This window comes from Alexandromys fortis, unplaced genomic scaffold (assembly GCF_014885135.2).
Source record: "Alexandromys fortis isolate MF-2015 unplaced genomic scaffold, M_Fortis_MF-2015_v1.1 scaffold_104, whole genome shotgun sequence".
NCBI lineage: Eukaryota > Metazoa > Chordata > Mammalia > Rodentia > Cricetidae > Alexandromys > Alexandromys fortis.
Window position 1 is genome coordinate 74,397 of NW_026068000.1, and position 6,139 is coordinate 80,535.

The window sequence follows — 6,139 nt, forward strand, 5'->3', positions numbered from 1 at the left end:
AGTATAGAATTTCTATATAATGGTTCAACTTTAACACACACCCTAACACAAGCACACAAAAATTTTAAAGACCCAATGGCAATTAGATTAGAATTACGTTTATTCCAATGTTCCAGACTAAATGTGTATTCTAAACTTCACAGCACTGATGCTCCAAAACCATTGACTGAATGAAATACAGTCTCATTCTTGTCTTTGACATTGGCAGTATTAAAACTGTGTTTGCTTATTTGTCTTTCTCTAGCAGAAGTGCCTTTTGTGTTTAGGTGAGAAGGCATATGTATTCATACATTCATGTCTGACCTTTTATTGCTCATGGTGAGAAGGCTGACCCAGAAAGTCCACAACTGCATTGTTCTACACAACAAAGAAGCAAATAAGCAAACAAACACAAAACAAACAAAATCAAAGCTAAATAGAATTTGACTGGACTGTTTAATAGCTTAGCCTATATTCATAACTGAATTATGAATTGGAGTGAGAACAAATGAATTGCATCTGTATAAAACACAGCTCCATAAATGATTTATTCATGAAAGCATAGTAGAAAAAACTCATTGTGTACTAAAACCTCCAAAACTTTAATGAAAATGTAAAATAAGCAATGTATTGATGATTCAAAGAATTAAAAGGGGGAATCATGTGGAGGTTGGACTGAAAGCAGTGTGAATGGCTGTCAAAGTGTTTGAGTCTATCTGAAAGTTCATCCTACTTTCCTAATTGCAAGAGGCATGGTGACTCTGCCTCACATAATGTGGGTGCTGGGCACAGAGCTGTCTTCCTTGACCAATTCTGTGGAGTATAGTACATTGTGGTAGGAGAAGGCATTCTCTTTCTCAAATCAATGTCTTTGACGGTTGTTTGCAACCATGGAGTGTATGGGTCATCATTGGTAGGAAAGATTTACAGAACTTCAACATCACATCGCGCATCCTTTTCTGGGTGGTGGTCAGTCAGCTTCCTTTTACCTACACCTCCATTGGTGAGGACTATAATGAGCAGATGCTGCCATCAATTACCACAGAAATCCTAAAATATGCGGTAGCTGGCTATGATGCTGGAAAATTGATCACCCAATGAGAGCTCTTCTCTAGGGGGGTCAGTAGTGACCTCACAGATGGAACAGCAACTTTTGAGCTCAACCTGGATGACATGTCCCTGACATATCTGACCTTCAGAAAGTAGTTCAGAGAAGTGGTGGAAGCCCAACAGGTGGCTCAGCAGAAAGTAGACACGGTCAGATTTGTGGTGGACAGAATGAGCAGAAGCAGGCAGTCATTTTGTCTGCTAAAGGGGATTTCAGACAGCCGAGCTAATTGATCACCACCCCGCTGCCACCACAGGTGATGGCTTCACTGAGCTGTGTGAACTAAAAGTGACTGAGGACATTGCATAGCAGCTCTTCTGTTCTGGGACTATCATGGACCCGCCAGCTGGGCAGTCGGTGCTGCATCCCCAGCAGGGTGCCCCCGTTCCCGACTTGCACCTCCTCAGGCGAATAAGACACTGACAAGATCATTCCTAATGCCACCTTCCATCTGCCCCAACCCAGAAATCACTGTGAAATTTCATTATCGTCTTAAAGTGAAGGAAAAAAAGTAAAAGCATTGCAGAAAAATAAATATAAAAAAGAAATAAAAGTAGTAACAGAAGTAATCAGGAATGCATAAATTTATTGGAACAAGAAAGTTACAGAAAACCGACTTTCTTAGGGTCAATTTAATGCAACCACTGGTCAGAAATTCACACGTAGAACTTACTCTGAAGTGAAAGACTTATGAGACTTATGATAAAGTGAATATCAGTCAGTCATCAACAGTCACATTGTCACATTGTTGATTTAAGTTCTGTCTGCATATCACAGTCCAGTATATATATTTCTATATATGTATATATGAACTTCTCAGTCTGCATCATGTTAGTGTTGTATATATGTTCAAGGCTGATCATTTGGTTTTAGATAACCAATTGTGTAAATGTCCCAGGAGAAGATTATTTCTTCCACAGTCAGAAAATGATAAAACTGGCACAAATTTTCTGGTGCATTTGATTATAAAGTCTGAGACACTGAACTGAATAAAAAATAGAAAATAAAGCTGTTAGTAGCTTAATTAAATTGATACTGCTAGTGACACTGGGACAGTGTACTGGTCTGGGTATAAACTCTTATAACAAATAAAAGTGACAAATTTTCCCAAGGACTAAATGTAAGTGCTAGAGGTTAATAGTTTATACAAAATTACTCATAGATGTTTAGTTGTTTCATTTACATTTCATAGAGTCCCAGTAAATCAATGTCGGCAAGGCTAAATGTGTCCCACCTGCAGTAAAGGGAGCAGAGATTAAAAAATAATCAGGGAATTTTTGCTGTTAGTCACATCCAGATTATATATAAGTATATATATGATGATGACTCACTATTTCAACTACTGTGATGACTCAGTTGTTAAAAGTCTATACTGATATAATTTGCAGAACACTCAAGCTTTGTTTCAAGCATCTACTTCAATGTTTAATTCAGATGACTCATAGCTTCCTGCAATGATGTGGGAGTGATTTCTTATTAATAAAGAAACTGCCTAGGGCCATTTGATAGGCCAACCCTTAGGTGGGTGGAGTAAACAGAACAGAATGCTGGGAGAAAGAAGCTGAGTGAGGAGTTGCCATGATTCTCCCACTCCAGGCAGATGCAGATTAAGATCTTTCCTGGTAAGCCAGCTCGTGGGCTACACAGATTATTAGAAATGGGTTAGATTAATATGTAAGAGCTAGCCAGTAAGAGGCTACAGATAACGGGCCAGGCAGTGTTTAAAATAATACAGTTTCCGTGTAATTATTTTGGGCATAAGCTAGCCATGCGGGCGGCTGGTTACCGGGGATGCAGCCCCGCCACTCCATCAACAGAGTGGCGCCCAGACATGATGGGCTAAATCCACTTAAAAACCTGGGAGAGCTTAATTTAAAACAGAGGAAAAACAGAGTTTAATGCAGAGTATTGCTCTTTGTTGGTGGTGTGCCATAGAGAGATTTCCTGATTCAGCAACAGCAGCAAAGAAAAAAAAAAAAAAGCTGCATCATTTTAAAGCGCAGCTTCCTGGGACTGTGCTACCAGCCTGAACTCTGGCTTTAAAGCATTTCAAGGCTTTTATGGGACTGGATGTTTCTGTTCCCACTTGGGATCGGAAGGAGAGTTCTCTGAGATGGTGCTGATGGCTCAGCGCTCCCCGCCTGCACCTGGGCAGAAGGCAGAATCAGGCTTAGGCAGGCGGAAGAGCATGGTGGATTCCTGCCGCCATATAGACTGTTTTCAGACTGTGTGGTGCTCTGAGTATCAGATTTGGCTGTAACTTGGATGAAAAGAGTTTCTGTGCTGCACGCTCAGTCTCAGAATTAAACTGCTGAGTGCGGCTCCAATGTGGACTTGCTGTGTGCCTGGAACTGTGTGCAGCTCAGGGGCACCAAATGGATCTGAGGCAGGAGCAACTGCTCCATGCTGAACTGTGCTGGTCGGAACTACCATAATTACTGTAATAACAGCGGACTGGGCAGGACACAGACGATACCGTATTACCTGTACATAGTGCAACTTAAGTTTTTAAGAACTGCTTAACATTTTAAAAAATGCTCCTGGATAGTAAAATAAAATTACAGATTCACAATAAAACAGATTCAGACAGACCACTAAATGGATCAAAATGCTGGGTGAATGTACGTAGGCTTGAGAGAAAAAAAAATATATATATATAGAGAGAGATAAAGAATAAAGTTAATGTCTTAGAAAAGGGTAGAGTCTTTAAAGAGACAGAGTACAGATAGTTAAGAGATTAAAAGAAATAAAGAAAAATAAGCCACGTAAAAATGGAAAATTCACAAAGAGTCTGGATTATGTACATTGTGTTTTCTTTAAAATTTTTGACTGTAAAGGAGCTAAGTACAGAGAGACATTTCATTACATGGGATGCCAAGCTAAACCAGAATGGATATAAGAGTATTAAGATTTCAAAATTTGGGTTTAAGGATATGATGCTTTGGAGAGAGTCTTCTTTTGTTTTCACAGAGGACCAGAACCTGTGGATTTCTTCTATCCCAATTTGGTATGATAGACCTCAGCCTCCTGAAAGGTTGCAGTGAACACCCTCAAAAATTACTTTGCTCAACTGCCAACTGAGATGAACCTGGCTGACAGGTTATCCCATAAAAGACCTGAATAACAGCACTCCCATTCAACAGGAAGCAGTTTGGAGAGAAAAAACTGCGTCCATGTTCCCAAATATTGTTTATAAATGTTCTTTTACATTTAAAGGGGGATATGATATAGATATGAATAATTTGCATTGGCATGGATTTTACAATCAATTTGTTATATGTATATGTGTTTCTGATCTTGATTAAGGTATTGTGATTGTGTAGTTCATTTAAAAATGTAATGTATATAGGTTGTTAATGGATAATCATTGATAATAGTCAAGCTTGTAGTCATGTTATTTAGATTTTCTAGATATATAGAGATATATTTCAGATAGGGATTCTTCCTATCTCTCAAGGGCTGCAGAATATGGCATTTAAAATATTTTAATAACTTAGGACTTTTTTCATGACAATGAGACATGTCTGCTCCTGGCAGCACCAATCTACTTCAAGAGGAATATGGGCATCAAAGAGGATCCTGATGGAGTTGGATAGTCATTTGGGCAAGAAACTGCTCTTGCCTGGACTGTTGCATAAACTGAACACAGAGAACCCTCAGAGAGAGTACTGCTGAACTTGACTAAAGGTGAGATGGTCTTTCGGGGTTCCTGATTCATGAAAGAGTCTGCGAGACATTCTGCAGGATACAGAAGAAAGTGACTGAACTATCTTTGGAATTTCCTGCTTCGTGGAGGTGTCTGCTGGATACTATGGGCCTGTCGGCTAAAGATGGATGCCCCAACGGTACAAGAGAACTTTGGGTGACTGTCCAGAAAGCGAGATGTCTCTGTCATTTCTAGAGCTTTGGATTTCTTGTATGCTTAGGTAATATATCCTTCTGGAGTCTTTGATGGAGTTGAAGAATGGTGAGTTATAGTTATAGTTTTCCTTAGTTATGATAAAAGATAAAGTAGATATAAATATTGTAACTGTAATTCTTACTTGATAACTTTTGTTATATGTAATTTTACTATGTTATAGTTAAAACCTTTCTTTTTTGTTTAAACAGAAAAAGGGGAAATGATGTGGGAGTGATTTCTTATTAATAAAGAAACTGCCTAGGCCCATTTGATAGGCCAACCCTGCCGCTCCTTCTACACTGAAACTTGAATTTTCGGTTATCTCAAGCCTTCTTCTAGAATCCTTGGGCATGTGAACATAGACAAACATAGACACATAACATTCACACATTAATAAAAAACTAAAAATAGAAACTTTTTTTAAAACTAAATTAAGACACTTTAAAGCATTATATATTGATAACACACAAATATATGTCAACTTTTGGAATCAGAATGTTATAGTTCCAAGATTGAATGCTTGTAAAATTCGTTTATAATGCTCTTTTCTTCATTTTCATGTAACTGCAAGTTGTTTTACCACTTTATTTTGTTTGGTTTTTATTGAGCTCTATGTTTTTCTCTGCTCCCCTCCCTTTCTCTCCCCTTCCCTTCAACCCTCTACCAAGTTCCCCATTTTCACAATTTACTCAGGAGATTTTGTCTTTTTCTATTTTCCATTTAGATTAGATCTTGTATGTCTCTCTTGGGGGTTCTTATTGTTGTCTAGGTTCGCTGGGATTGTAACTTGTGGCAAGTTTTTAATATAGAAACATAGCATATAGCTTGCAAGTTAAAAACTTTTTATTTTAAATTTAATTTAAAAAAAAAAAACATTCAGCCCAGTAACAGAGCCCGGCACCCTCAGCCTGGGCTCCAGGGGCTCCTGTGTTCTCCTGGATCCTGCACTGCCTGCCCCGTCCTTCCTTCTGTCCCTAGATCACTGGGCTACCAGGCGGCCCTGTTTAGGTGCTGAAGAGTTCCATCTGGGCGGGTGAGTGTGTGCTATCCAGGGACGATAGTCCCGGAAGAGAGCACAAACCCCCCTCCCCCAGCTCCTTCTGCAGGGCTGTCTTTCTTACCACGAGCCAGCATCCCAACACCCCACCCCC

General features: G+C 39.3%; 1 pseudogene; it reads left to right on the forward strand.

The window, feature by feature from the left end:
* Positions 1-669: 669 nt before the first annotated feature.
* LOC126512766 (prohibitin 1-like) lies at positions 670-1,396 on the forward strand (annotated as a pseudogene).
* Positions 1,397-6,139: the final 4,743 nt, after the last annotated feature.